Genomic DNA, 15,960 nt, shown 5'->3' on the forward strand with positions numbered 1-15,960 from the left:
TGGGAACTGGGTGCAGCTTCTGTGCTCCAAGAATTTCAGAAATAAATCATTCACATCTTTAAAACGTTTAGGTTCCCTTAATTTTTTTTTTTGGGGGGAAGGGAAGAGGAAGGGGTGTGTGTTCTCCTCCACCAAGAGCCTATATAAGGCATGAAGCGCGATGCATTAAAACATGGAGCATGATTAAAATAAGATGTTCCCTGCCCCCAACCAACCTTGCACTAAGTTGCTCTTTGATTAATAGGCAAGTGGGAAAAGTCATAAGTAATGGAGAACAGAGTGGGAAAGCAAATTGGAGCTTGGAGAATCGACTGTGGCTGCAAAATATTTCTGCAAAGTTGCTCCTGTGAATAAGGAGGGAGCCTTAGCTCAGAGGTGGGACACATGCTTAGTCTGCAGAAGGTTCTGTGTTCAGTCCTCTGTATCGCTGGGTAGGTCTGGGAAGCATTCCTGTCTGAGGCCTTGAGGTGCTGCGACCAGTCAATGTGGCAAATAATATTGAGCTACAGTGGTACCTCGGGTTACAAACACCTCGGGTTACAAGCACTTTGGGTTACAGACTACCCTAACCCAGAAGAAGTACCTCAGGTTAAGAACTTTACCTCAGGGTGAGAACAGAAATCGTGCGGCGGCAGCGGGAGGCCCCATTAGCTAAAGTGGTACCTCAGGTTAAGAACGGTTTCAGGATAAGAACGGACCTCCGGAATGAATTAAATTCGTAAAGTGAGGTACCACTGTATATGGACAGATGGTCTTATTTTGGATATGGCAGGAGGGGGTCCCATAAAGCTATGTGCTAGGATGGTTGCTTAAATACATTTATACCTAAGGGCCTGTTCTGTCATGTTCTGGTCCAATGCCAGATCCCAGGGACAAAGCAGTGAGCCTGGGCTTCCAGACCATGGGTAGCTCCAAGTGAGCAACTTCACCAAAGTTGGGAGCAAACTGAGGCCTTTTAAGCCCTGGTCTCCAGACTACCTCTTGCAGGCTCCACTCGCTTGTATGGAATTTTGGTCTTAAAGAGTCAACCTTCTGGCCTGAAGATGGCCGCTCCTCCTCCATTTCTGGTGTGTTCCTTGTGTTGCTGGGCGGCACTTGGTTCTTTAGCAGAAGATGTTTGTGTGAGGGTTTGGGCTCTGGTCTTATAGGCCCTGGTGGTCTGGGATGTTCCTCTGGGAGCTCCTGTCCAATAATATCCCTATCTTCAACGCTCAGCTCTGAGCCTTGAACCTGTCCTGGCTCTCCATTTGATACCCCTGCAGCCTCTGACTCCCCTTCCAATTCACTGTTATATTCAGGAGTCATGACATATCCCTCATGATAGCGTACTGTAGTCCCATAGTAGTTGTTGGGTTTTTAAAAAATCACTTTCATTGCACTATACAGTGGTACCTCTGGTTACAAACTTAATTCATTCCGGAGGTCCGTTCTTAACCTGAAACCGTTCTTAACCTGAGGTACCACTTTAGCTAATGGGGCCTCCCGCTGCCACTGTGCCGCCAGCACACGATTTCTGTTCTCATCCTGAGGTAAGTTCTTAACCCGAGGTACTACTTCCGGGTTAGTGGAGTCTGTAACCTGAAGCGTTTATAACCTGAGGTGTTTGTAACCTGAGGTACCACTGTAATTCAATAATACTGGAGAAGCATCACCAAACAACTACACCCTCCTCTCCCCCACCCAATTTTACTTGCATGCTGCCTTTCCACAGTTCAAACCACGCTCAAGGTGGCTTACAACATAAAAAATTGCAGCATAACAAAAGTAGTAATAAACAAAAAATAAAACATAAAAAGTACAAAACCAAACAGAACAATTTCCACATTGATTCCACAAAATCAAAAAGTAAAGATACAAAAACAACAACAGAACACCCCCCACCCCTTAAACAACAACCTAGCCCCGGGTTTTCTAGCACTCACAGCCAACTAATAAAGCAGAATGACATGTGGAAGGTCAGATATAAATCTACCACTACTGATGCATTATCATTGCATCAGTAACATGTTGTAGACTACACTCACAATACAGCCACCCGTCTGGAGGGGCCCTATATGGGACATTAATGACATGAAGAGTAACCAGCTCATTTGTTTCTTAAAAACTAAATCTCAAGTAATTGTTATCAGGAGGATGTGTGTGTGTGTGTGTGTGTGTGTGTATGTGTTTTAGTCTTCCTTCCACAGCTGCAGTCTGTGTAATTCCCCTCATTCACACACCCAAATGGCAATTACCATTGGGAACTTTCTCTGCACAATTTTTTGTGCAAACAGATCAGCTTAGTAAGATAGGAAGGTCCCTTATACCAAGTCAGGCTGTAGGTCCATCTAGCATAGCATTGGCTACTCCAACTGACAGTTCTTCTCCAGGATTTCAGATGGGGGACATTCCCAGCTTGACATGGCAATGCCAGAGCCTGAGCCTTGTGCATGAACAGCGTGACATTTCTTCCCTGAAATAATAATAATAATAATAATAATAATAATAATAATAATAAATTATACCCCACCCATCTGGGCTGGGTCTTCACAGCCACTCTGGGCGGCTTCCAACAGATATAAAAACACAAACATCAAACATTAAAAACTTCCCTAAACAGGGCTGCCGTCCGATGCTTTTCAAAGTCAGATAGTTGTTTATTTCCTTGACATCTGATGGGAGGGCGTTCCACAGGGCGGGTGCCACTACTGAGAAGGCCCTCTGCCTGGTTCCCTGTAACCTCACTTCTCGCAGGGAGGGAACTGAGACTGCAGGACATAAATGAGAGAAAACAGATGAGGGCCTGAGCAAAGGACATTGGGAAAGGGAGCGTGCATTATCGTGCACAGCCAACGAAGCAGAATAAAGTTGCAGGGGGATGCTGTGTGGGGCTGTCTGTTGATCTTGCTACTTTGTTTTTTGACTTCGACTGCTGCCTTTGCCCTTTCTACCGTGCTGCCGGGAGCATGTAGGATTGTGACTATATTACACTGGGGGTTAGCCCCAGCGTAGCAGCTGCCACTGTATTAGGACCATGGGATTGATCTGCCCGACAAATGGAAACAGCAGCTATAGCGAAAGGATTAGGAGGAAAGGCATGATAATCGACTTCCTCGCTGCCAACCTCCCAACTGAAAGGCTGCCCAACCTGATAGGGTTGTATGTGAAATGTATGTGAAATGAGTGTGGTGGACTCAGGCCAGCAGCCACAGCTGGCACTAATTGGCACTGTGGTCGGCGGCCTCCACAGAGAGGCCAAGATGGGGATTAGATGAGCCTCTCATCCATACAGGTGGTCTTTATAGCTAGAGAGGAGATACTTGGCAAGGCTAGGAATGTGAGGAAGTCTGCAGTATGGCACACACCATCTGCCGGAGGATATCTCCACAGCTGTTGACCTGTTATTCTTTTCAGACCCTGAATCTGCATGTGCGAGGGCGACGGCTCTTCTCAGATTTGCGGTCTGCTGCAGAGCAACCATGGGAATCGGGGATTTCCTGGGCTCAGGAATAAATAAACCAGCAAGGCACGTACAAGCGAAACCACCGACTGACTCAAAACATGCTCATTTGCATTTGGCGGAGTGTTTCCTCGATACAGGCAATTGCAGTCGATTTTCCACACTCTTGGGGACTTTGCACTTTCCCCTGTGTGTTCGTCCTACACCAGTAGGCATGACATGGTTGCTCTGGGGAGAAAAGGGAGAAGGTGGCTTGAGTGGCCACTTGAATGAAAAAAGTTCTGAGGGATCAATGTATTTAGCATCCCCCAGCCTGCCTCAGAATGGCAGTTGCTGGAAATCTCAAGTAGGGTGTGATCATATGCTCAGGCCTTGCTTGTGGGCTTTGCAGGGTCATGTGGTTGGCCACTGTGGGAACAGGATACTGGACTAGGTGGGTCACTGGTCGGATCCAGAAGGCCTCTTCTTGTGTTGTGTTGAAATTATTGTTTTAACAAGGATCGGGTTTTAACCTGGGTGGGTGCTATTTTATCTGGAGGGTGGGGTTGCTTTAAATTGTTGTTAAATGTTCTATGTTAATTTGGATTTTTGTATTTGTATTTGTGAGCTGGAATATTGTTCAGGGGCTTTTGCTGGGGAGTGAATTGTTTATTAGTGTGTATGCATTGGTATTGTTAATTGTTTTGACTGTTTTTTATTATGTTTTTATTATTTTTATTATATATTTTGTGCTTTGTATATGGCAACTTTGTTTTTTAAATTTATTTATTTGTTTTTTCAGATTAAAGTTTTGAAGTCACATATCCTACATACAACATACAAGAATCTCCTGGACTTCCCTCCTCCCCTCTGTGGGTCCTATTGTTAATCATTTCCTCCTGCATCTTTTACATCTCCATCATGCCCAAAATTCACCATTAAACTACAAGAGTTATTCCAATCCTACTAATGATTTTAGCTGTTTACAATGCTTTTTAAGAGAAATTATAAAGTTATATGGTAACTTTGTGTTGTAAACCGCCCTGAGACCTATGGGTATAGGGCAGTATACAAATTTCAACAACAACAACAACAGTTTGGGATACACAGCATTTTGTATGAATAGCAAAGAAGAAGCTGGCAGAACCAAATCTCCCCTGCTTTCAAAGCAAATTGTGCCATTTTGTCCAATATTTGAAAGGGGACGGGCAGTGTCCCTTCTATTGTATTTTTTTTTTTGCAAGCTACTTGCCATTATTTCCTTTGAAATTATCACCCCTTTTATTTACCAAACAGTGTACACAGAGTAGAGAGTAAAACATCCCCTTGTTTTCTAAAGGCCCAGAGAGTGTTGAAAGCCGGGCTTTAATTAGCAATTTCATTAGTTAACCCCAGTCACTCATCCTTGGTGTCTATCTGATACCACTCTAGCCCAGGCACTTTGGGACACTGGAGAAAGGCTGTCTTGTTGGCGTGTCAGTTGAGAGGCCTTCTATGGGAGGAGTGGTGGGGGGTGGCGAGAGGGAAGGGAAAATAGGTCTCAGAAAATGGAGGGCATTAAATGGAACATGATACAAACCCAAAGGAATTATCTCACCAAAGTAACCGAGAATAAGAGTGGATTCCTCTTGTATTTCTCTCTAATCCTCCATGGTATGTCACCCCACTGTAATAAAAAAAGGAAGTCAATGGTTCCTTACAGTGTGAAAATAGGGCTTGGAATGAGCGAAGATCCCTTGCCAAGGAAGTGCTGACTGAGCTGAAACTAAAACGTGCTGCACTCTCTCCAAAGCTCAGGCTGGTTCGGGCCAAGGTGGGCATTTTGCCAAAGCATTCATTAAGCACTTCTCCCACCAGCTGCAATGCCCAAGGAACAATGTGCAGCCCTTCTTTCATCTCACCCACTCCAAATTCTTTTGCTGTCTGGGAGGAAAGTGGTGCCTGGCCATCCCCCCCCCCCCACTCCATACAACCCCCCTCCTCCAACCTCTACTTGTTATTTTGCCCAGTTCTGTTTTGGATCACAGAAGGGATATTGGTGTTAACTGCAAATGCTGGCCCTGTGTGTGTGTGTGCGTGCGCATGCACGCACTGTGTTTTTACCCCCCCTAGAGATGTTTGTGCATATCTTTTCACAACAAGCTACCATTTTAGATTTCCAGGAGTTTTTATAGAAGCAAGGCTCTGCAAGCTGCGAAGGACTGCTTTTGGAAATAGATATGCGTGATTGAATTGAATGTTCACTGGTGTACTTTTCAAGCTTGTAAAGAAGGCTTTTTTGGGTGTGTGTGGGTGTGTGTCAACACACTATTGTGCCTCTTGTTGCCTCCTATTCATGGTCTGGGTGGCAGCGATCAAGCTGGGAATCTTAAATTACTATTGCTATTTTTTAACCTGCAAGATAAAGATAAACAAAGGTTGTAGCATTTGGGACTTTTTAGTTTAGCTAAAAGGTGAGTAAGAGGTGACTTGATAGAAGTTTATAAATGGCATGGAGAGAGTAGATATAGGAAAGTTTGCTTCCTCTCTCATAACACAAAAACTCAGGGCCATTGAATGAAGATTGGAAGATTCATATCCTTCCTGCCAAGGTTGGCAGAGCCAGTGCAGGGCCTTAAGGTAACTTCACGGAGATACCTGATGCCTGCAGTCCAGCAATTCACCGTACAAGGTAGCTGCACACACAGAACCAGTGCAACAGTGACCTGGCCATTGAGACATCTTATTTGACAAGCATCCTCTGTATTTAGGTCAGTTTCCTTCAATCTTTCTTGAGAACATGATTTGCTTGATTATATTTCATTCCAATGAATCCCGAAGCGGCTTACAAACCATAACATGATAAAACATAATGAAACATCACAAATGTAGGATAATTAGCAAATCATCAGCGAAACAATTAGAATCTGTTAAACTGTTAACAAATCAACAACTAAAAAAACCCCTAAACATCGCAATGAAAGCAAAAGTCTTATTATATGATTAACAAATCAATACAGCATTTATAACCTATAAACCAATATTAACAACATTAACCAAACAGCAACCCCAAAATGAACTGCTAAGTTCATACACACACTCTCCACACTATCCATGACTCATCACCTTACACTCCAGTCAGCTCATTAAAATACACATGATGCCTGTGGCAGCAACTCACTTCTGAAAGTTCCTTGGGCTGCAGATGGGACAGGCCAAGTGAAACCAGCCATCTCCTGATGGCAGGCAAACAGAGTCTCTCTCACTTCACAGTTCTTTCTCTGGAAACAGCTCCCTTCTGAAGGCTCCTAGGGTGGGGCAAGGCATCACTGGCTGGCCAACACACCATGTACTCCTTCCACGTCTAATACCCTCTCTTGGATGTATTTATTTTTTGGGATGGGACAGTTGCATTTCCAAATGGCTCTGTGTGATGGCATATGCTGGGCCCTACACTTCCAGGGAGCGCATGGACCAGCAATCTGGACCAGGAGGCAACCTTGGAAAACAAAGTCAAACGTTTTCCAAGAAAGCCCATAACCACGGAGCTGATTCCACATTGACCTGAAGAGAGTCCTTCCACTACAAATGGTCCATGTGTGGCACACGCTGCCACAAAAATATTCTAAGACTTTCCAGGAGTGAAGGATCTGCAGGAACTCTGAGGCCCAATTTGGAGAGGCTGTAGCTCTGGCAACCCTCTCTCTGTATGTATATATATATATATATATATATATATATATATATTCTATGTATGTAGCAAAAAAATGTGAACAATCACACAATGAGGCCAAAATCAATATAAGATTAATGTAGCCGGTGGAAGCAGCCAGGAAAAGCACAATTTTTTGACAGCACGAGACCGATTAAAGTGTATTTAATAAATATTTGGGTAAGCACTTGGGTTTTATTATATTATGCTGGAGACCTGCAGCCAAACATTTGGCCGGTAAGTTCAAATCAATATGTAAAATTCCACCCTCCCCCTCTTTGGCCTTTCTTCTTTCTTGGCTTTCTGGTCTGCAGAGTCCACCATCCAAGCCTGCCTTACTAGTCTGATCCCTTTCCAGCACATAGCCCTGTTTATGCCATGCGTGAGGCTTCTCCACATGCTCACTTCCTTCTCCTGGGACTCCCATTCAACTCTGCTTTCCCCAAAGTATTCTTTCTTGCAGGCTCTCTCCTTCTCCTTCCATTTTTCTTTTAAGTTTTGCTTCCGAGATTGCTGTCTGTTCTGCTTCCCCCTGTGACTACACCTTCTTCCCTTGGCCTCCCAGTCCTGTGTCTCCTTGTCTTAATGATCTCCCACCACCACCACAGGATTCCTCTCTTAGGCTATGTCAGGTGGCTGTTGCGGTTGCTCGAGAGTAAGCAGGCAGGACTCCAAACCCGTGTTTTACAGGTTTTATTTTGGTGCAAACTATTTACAGTTTGCCTGGCTCAATCGCTAGCAGAATCCGGGAGTGGTCTTTTTTTGGACGTCCCCCAACATAAGAGTTTCGTTACCCCCAACCTTCTCCTTCCCTCTTTGCGCCTTAGGCTACTGCACAGGATGGGTGATGGCAAGGGCGTGTTTCCCTCCTGTCCAGCTTGCCCAGGAGTTGTGTTAAGGCTCCCACCAGCATCCTCCGGTCCTTCCACCTCTTCCCCACTAGAGGTGGGGCTTGCCTCCTCCCCGGAAGAGGAACTGCTTCACAAGATTTTCGGAGGCTTCCTGTAACACAACTGCCCTTCTATTCCTCGCCTCTGAGCCGATGGCAGTTCCCTGAAAGGCTATAATTCTCCATGCATGGCGATGCTCTGCCTTTATGGTTAGAGGCATTGATGCTTCTGAATACCAGTTGCTTTGCTAGATGCAACGGTGGTTGTGGGGAAACGGCTCCATGGAGGCAGAGTATAGCCATTATGGCCATTATCCTCTGATAGCCTTATTCTCCATGAATCCTTTTTTAAAGCCATTCACATTGGTAGCCATCCCTGCCTCCTGTGGAGGTGAGTTACATAGTTTTACTATTACACTACATGGGCTTTGAGTTAAGTTGCCTCAGTTGGCTTCTATTTGAGAGACCCTTTGTCAGGTGTGCATGTAGAAGCCAGGCCCTGTGACCAATAGGACTTTGCAGGACTGGGGCCTTCCTAAGTTTGTTCTGAAGAGGCAAGGTGCAGCCTCACAGATGAGGCTGATTGGTAACTCACAGCACCTGGTGGCAAGAGCTGGGAAGGGATATAAGGTCAGCATTTCCCTTTGGCTCTTTGCCACAGCAACACGCTTCCTGCCTTGGGCTTCTTACTTCCTGATCCTTGGCTTCTTGGCTTCTTGGCTTCTTGGCTTCTTGGCTTCCTGGCTTCCTGGCTTCCTGGCTTCCTGGCTTCCTGGCTTCTGGCTTCTTGGACCCCTGGCTTCATGACTCCTTGCTTCCTGACCCTTGGACTCTTGTCTTCCTGACTCCTGGCTTTTGGACCCCCGTTCCTGCTCCCACCCCGCCATCTTACCCCCGGTCCTGACGTCCCCTGCCGGGACTTTGATCGCCCGTGAACCGGACCATGACACCCTTATAGATCCTTATAGTCCTCATCCTTATCGATTTGACCTTATATGAAATGATTACATCTTCAAAGCCTGAGTTATGTAATGTAGTTTGATTCTGGAAGAAACACCAGCAAGATTTTGCTCAGACTTGTTTTGTGTTCTTTTGCATGCTGGGAATCATAGTTTCACTCTTGTCCAACTCAGCTCCTATTTTTGCACTGTCACCATGTCCTCTTTTCCTAACTTTTGTCTCAATCCTCTTTCCCAAAGGCCTTTGTTACCTTCTTCCCTTTTACCCTCAGATATACTGACTGATTTATCCTCTTGGCCCAGTTACCCTTGCACTTGGCTTCAGCTCCTTCTTGTTGAGTTCCCCTCCACCTTCTGAATCTCTCCCCCACTTAATTCCACATCCCTCAGCCTCTCTGCTGTGCAGGCAGCCTTGTACTACATTCAAGATACACAAAGAACATAGGGAAATGATTTGCAGCAAAAACAATGCAGGAGGCAACAGTTACGAGCTACCAGTCTCTGCAGCCACAGCCGGCACTGTGATTCTCCACTGACTCTTGAGACTGATGGATGTCAATAGTCTAGTTTTCCTGCTGGAAACTGCATGAACTCTCCTCCCCCCCCATTCCAAATTCACCTTTCACTTTCCTCACGGAAGTGACACTGTCAACATTCTATTGCTGATTGCTTCCCTTGGAGTACAGAAAATCTGCAGACCCCCTTTGACATCACAACACAGCAGCTGATGATCCTTCGTCACATGCCAGAGGTGGCGATTAGACAAAAGCTTGTATTTTCTGCTTCATTTGTGTTTGTAGTGCTGACATCCTTCATTCAGTTGATATTTACATGCATTGTCACTTGCATTTGATATTATAGGTATTCTGTGTTTTCTGGAAACTGTCTGGTCGGCTAGAAGAAACCTGCCACCTCGCCTCACTGAAAAGAAGGCAATTCTAAGTATGTGAGTATGCACCCCCCTTTCTATCTTAAGATGAATCCATAATTGTGCAGCTGACGAAAAAGAGGCTCCATTGGGGATGCAATGACTACCTGGTGCCAAGAATATATTTTATGCTTGCTTAAGCACTTCTGATGAGTTGATAGCTGAAATGTTTATGCTTTTATTTCACATAGATAGCAGAGTTTAAAAGTCTGTTTCTAAACAACAGATAATCTGAGTGGGACATTTCGTTTACGATGTAATCCTGGTTGTACTCCATGTTTGCCAAGGCCTGATTCCATTTGAACTGAAAATTCTATTTAGGAATTTCCTATTTTTTTTTTTAAAAAAAAATAAAATTGGCAGCTATAAGCATATATGTGTGGTTGAATGGAGATACTGCTTGGGTATGACTATATCTTTCTCATAACTATTTAAAGTTTATTTGTTGTATCTGCGGGTTTTAAAAAAATTGATTAAAAATCCACATTAAGTTTTAAGACTTGATTGATGGTTCTGTTTTAGAAACTTGACAGGAGCAGTTTGCAGCCACAGATAATATTTTTTTGAGCCTCAGCTGACATGCTACTACATTTTATTATTAAAAGACCGCTTGAATGGGGGCAAAATACAAGACTGCTCTTTGCCCAGGTAAACACTATTCATCTTGATGACCATCCAATAAGCTCTTCAAAGGCATGTGCTAATAGTCCTCCTAGAACTGTAGAAGGAGGACCTGACATTAGCCTAGTCTTCTCCATCAGATGCTATGTTCAGGCAGTCAGATTTCTTCTTAACGTTGGCAAAGCATCCAAACATTCATTTCTGCACCGATACTGTGAAATAATACAGTCCCAGGAAGACAATACCACATGCCTTTCCAGAATGTCTGCTGTGACCCTCGGAGGAAGAGCAGGGTTAATAGTGCTACCTGTTTAGGATGGGTGGGGAATCAGTGGCCTTCCAGATGTTGTCAGACTAGAACTCCCATCAGCCCTGACCATTGATCACGTTGGCTGAGACTAACGGGAGTTCAACCACATCTGGAAGGCCACAGGTTTTCAATCTCTGCAAAGGGGTGTATTTTGAGATACTTGCTTTCTCAAGGTTAGCACTTTCGGGGAAGACTTTCAAAGGGCACTCATGCCATTAGGCATTCAGAAGCCTTGTCCTTGACTGCAAAAACTCAAGCGCTTGCCACTAAGGGGTCAATATTTGGCTTAAATGGCTGTAAGGTTAAATGGTGAGATAGAATCATAGAATTGGAGGGGACCATGAGGGTCATCTAGTCGAAATATATTTACTGCTTACATGGAGCACAACTTGGCAGGACATTTAGCTTACAACGCCCATGTTTTTTGGTTCAGGAGTGAGTTTTTTTAGAGTTAATTTTCTTTAAAAGTCATTTTATACTGTTAACTGACATGGTTCCCCTCTCCCCTCCCCAAAGTCGGTGATATAGATTTTTTTTTTTTTTGCAATAAATAATAAGTAAAGGCATGTTGCAAAACCTGCCATAGGAAATGGTATCTGATTGGCTACTGTGAGAACAGGATGCTGGACTAGATGGGTCAGTGTTCTGGTCTTGTAGACTCTTCTTATGTTTACAATTCTAGGCTCTCTATGGTTAGGAGCACAGCAAGGACTGGAATAGTATAGGCCTTAAGTCTTCCATGCCCCCTGATGATGAAATAGTATAGTTCTATTTCTTAACACCACCCGTATCTGATTCTCTTCTGTTATCACCGAAGCTGAGCAAATGAATGATCTGCAACAAGATCCTCAAGGCATCCAAGAGACACATAAATAGCTTACCTAGGGAGCTAATCTTAAAACAGTTTCCCAAATCTACCAGTGAGATTAATATACTCCTCTTCATTTCCTGGCAGAGGATGAGCTGTGCCCTCTCTATCTGTAGTTGACTTTCTGGTGCTATCACTCATGCGGTTCATTATTAGCAGCCAATTCCATTTCCCCTTGGCTGAAACTTATTCTGATTAGAGCTGATTAAATAAAGTTATACTTCAAATAATCTCATGAAGTGGTATGGCTTTTTTTTTTTTTAAGAAAGAAAAAGATAATCTGGTTATTGTGGGCAGAGTTTTCCTGTGATGCTAATGGCCTTTGCACCCAGATGTCAAAAGCATGGCTGTTGTTGTACAGATGTAGTAAAACACTTGGAAGTAGGGGTGGGATTTTCTGGAAATCTTGATGCTCTGCTTTATTCATACATCTCCCTTCTAATTCCCATTTCACCTAATCCCAATGAGAAGCAGCCCCCTCCTCCGGGGTTCAGATAAAAAATACGAACAATTCTCACATATTTTGTACAGTATTATTAGAATTATTATACATTGAATTTTATACATGTATAATTTTATACATATTATTACACATATAATGGCCAGCATGGAATGATGTGAGTCAGGGATGATGTGTGCTGGAATCTAACAACATCTGGAGGACACGTCTGACATTGAGGCAACACATGAAAAGTGTGTTTTTGATATTTTTTTTTGAATATCCAGTACATTTATTAACATGGAGAGAGTGGCAGTTTTCAGCTTGGGTCAGGCATAGCAAAGTACTGTCATCTGAAAAGAAGGAAGCAGAGACCTTTAAAAACTCCCAAATCAATTGTGCAGCCCTCAGTTCATGGTCTATTCAAGTCACACAATCAGTGAAAACTCAAGTGTTGGGAACTCCTGCAAAAATGCAGCCCTTCTGTGAAAAAGAAACCCAGCTACTTCCCCCTGACCCTGAAGGAACAGCCCAAAATGTTAGGTGATTTCACAGCTCCTATGCCTATTGAAACCCCCTTTTCACAAATTCTGGGTTATTCCTGTCATATTTTTTTTAGCTATAGGTATTGTTCAGGCAGACCATTCTGAAGAGCCAGAGGCCTTCACAACATCACACTGTTCATGTGAATAGATTATCTGTGAATCTGTGAGCAGTTTAAAGTTGACTTCTTGGCTGCATTGTGGGGGAACCCAGTAAAGCATTAGGTTATTAAGTTGCCTCATGTCAGGTTAAACGCTATGTTGATCTAGCCCTGTATTCAGGATGGAAGTGGCATCTGTGGGTTGTTTTTCCAGCATGCAGTGGTTAGGCCCCAAAGTCTACAAGATATGTGGCTCTCCAGATGTTGTTGGACTACCTTTCCCATTTTCTCTGACTATTGACCACGCTGGCTCAGGTTGATAGGCACTGGAGTCCAACAACACGTGGTGGGACACAGGTTCCCCATCCCTTGTCTACATGTGTAATTGGATAAAGCTCCAGTTGGCAGGCTACTTTCTGCCTAATTTCTCTGTGAAATGCTTCATTGCTTCAGAATTACTATGTTCTACCTCCACTGTTAGAGGCAGTATGCTGGGGAACCCTGGGAAAAGTGTTGTTGTTCTCAGGTTCTTCTTGTAGGCATCTGGATGGCCATTGTGAGAATAAGATGTTGCACTAGGTGGTCCACTGGCCTGATCCAGAAGGCTTTTCTTAAGTGTTTATGCTCTTATTCCATATTGAGAAAATGCATATACTCTAGCTAACACCACTAATGGAAATGAGATCCCTCCCCCCCCAAAAGTCTCTGTTTATAAGTAACTAGCATCTTATAGGGGAACACTGGATTATTTTCATGCACAATCCATTTGGGAGATCGTCAAAGCTGCACATGCTGGCTATTGAAATAAGAAAATGAGCTGTGTTGCAAGTTTATGGGGAGTCAACTGGCACCTCATTTACAAATATTAAAAATCCATAGAGGCTGGGGAAAAAAAACTTTTTAAGAGTGCAAAACAGCAAAGATGGATCACATAACCAGCCAAATATGTGACACATCTAAACATAAAGATTGAGTCACAGCCAACAGCTACTTCTGGAGCCTCCTGGGGAGTAAGTGCCAGGACAAGAAAATGGAACTTCCTCCATTTTTTGCATCTCAGGTTTACTAAGGTTTGAGAACAGTTATCTTGCAAGCGGTCAGGGGGGTATGATGCGGTGCAAGCCAAGGGAACTAATTCTTCACTCCCCCATCGCGTTCTCCCCCATGATCACAAATGAGTAAAAATGTGTCCCGAGCGCCAGGTTTTCAGCTGGGCCTCCTTATCTGCAAGTAAACATTGCTGTGGGTGAAATCGTTGCCCTACAGAAGTCAATGGGAACTTTGCCATAGGCTACAAGTGAAGCCAAGAAGCGATTTCCTGCTGGGATCCTGGCTAGGCAAAAAGCACGGACAGTTTTAATGGATTTTAGCAGCTTGCTATTATTGAAGGATCTCAGCGGCTTCCATTCCCCACATGCATGAAGTGAAACATCTTTTGAGATAGTGAACAGTTCTGAGCGTAGCTTTCCAATGGAGGTGTTTGATTCTCCTTCCTCTCAAGTAGGTGTGTTGCGGCTGAGTTCAAAGCCATTAGGGTGCAATGGTGTTTCCAACAGGCCATTAACTTGGTTGAAAGCGTGGCTGGCATATGCAACTAGGCCTGACCTGAAATGCCCCCTTCTTTCACCATCTTGTTCATAAGCTTTGATGAATGCTCCCTCCCTTTGAGTGATTTTTTAGGGGACTGCTTGCTAGTTTAGGCTGTCATTCTCCCCCCCGCCTCTCCACATGATGGCAGATGGGGGGGGGGGAAGGGAACATTTCCCTCATTCTGATTTGGTTTCATGAACATGCTATGTAGCTAATGAGATTTGGGCCACATGATGATGTCTGAAGCCAAATCAGAGTGAGGGCATTGAACTGAATGGGCAAGACCTTATGAACAGTAGCAGTATGTTGAATTTCCTGTGCCCGCAAGGTATGATTAGATGTGTACTTTTAAATAACCCTTTCAACTTAACAGATGCCCTTCCGAAACAGAAAAGGAAGCATTTTGCCATTCTGCTTTGTGTTCATCATGATGATACTTGACCATGAGGTTCTGATACAGGATGAGGTGTGAATCCAAATCAGAGTGAGGGCAATGCTTCCGCCTTCATTCTGTCACCATGTGGACAAGAACAGAAGAGCAAATAATGCTGCCCTGATGGAGCAGGGAAGGGCAATCAGACCCTGAGCCATTTGGATGTTCCAGAGTTTGGCCAGGGTTTTGACAGGAGCGCCAGCCATATCAGCCACCTGGAAATCTATTGGATCCACCAGCCTCTGAGGGCAGACCATCCTAATAGATTCCTTACCTCTGCAGAATGGGAATGGTGCTGAAAGCCAAAATTCCACCAATCTATGTCAGTCCATGCATGTGATATGTAGCAGTATTAAGGCGGTCAATGGGATATTAAACGAAGGCCTGATTATGCTTTTACCATTTTCAAATAATAAGAGTAGCAGATACCTGTTGTTCACTTTGATACCATTTCCTGCAATTTCTTTTTTCATTTTTGGTCAATGCTCTTTATTGTCTTGCAATTTCTTGAACCATGGCGTGAGTCACTATTTTACATCACGTGCAGAAAATGGTTTGACAGTGCATCCTTGTTCCCTTTTGTTTATATAATATTTTTATTTGATTTTAAATAATATAAACAAATTACTAACAACAATTCAAAGTCCAAATATCGAGATTACTTTGAAACTCCTGACTCCCCCCCCCATCCCTTTTATGGGTCCTAATGATAATATTTACAACTGCATATCAATATTTATCCAAATTTTTATCCTTCTAAATTATCCATACTCTCTGTTACAAGTGTGGTTAAAATCCTGCCAATGTTTTAACTTGCTTGCAGAGGTCTCTTAAGTAAATCACAAACCGCGACTAGAGAAGAATGGCAAACCAAGTTGATGGACTATGTTGAAACAGCAAAATTAACTGGGAAACTCAGAAATCAAGAAGACAAGAACTTTAAAAAAAGAATGGGAAAAGTTTATGATTTACATCCTTGTTCTCTTTTGAAAGCGAGTCTTCCTCATGCAGATCTGAATCACTGCTGTTCACTTTGTGCATTGTTAAGCTGCCACTTTTATTTTTTTATTTTTCGCAAAACAAGCAGAGTTCATAACTGCATGCAAGTGGGTTTCCCTTCAGGGGAAAAACCTCCACCGCAGATCATCCCTGTGTTCCAATGTGGTTTCCC

At 43.7% G+C, this 15,960-nt stretch overlaps 1 protein-coding gene and 1 long non-coding RNA gene across 2 annotated transcripts in view; both read right to left on the reverse strand.

Moving 5' to 3' along the window:
- LOC308458058 (uncharacterized protein C5orf34 homolog) overlaps positions 1-15,960 on the reverse strand; it is a 388,338-nt gene that overhangs the window by 134,571 nt on the left and 237,807 nt on the right. The window lies entirely within an intron of this gene.
- On the reverse strand, positions 12,204-15,286 carry LOC308458888. Its single transcript, XR_013977758.1, has 2 exons — positions 15,219-15,286; positions 12,204-12,476 (listed from the first exon to the last, which is right to left on the reverse strand). It is a non-coding gene; the product is annotated as an uncharacterized lncRNA (long non-coding RNA).

The sequence above is a fragment of the Podarcis pityusensis genome, assembly GCF_964106645.2.
Source record: "Podarcis pityusensis genome assembly, chromosome: 11".
In the NCBI taxonomy this organism is placed as follows: Eukaryota; Metazoa; Chordata; class Lepidosauria; order Squamata; family Lacertidae; genus Podarcis; species Podarcis pityusensis.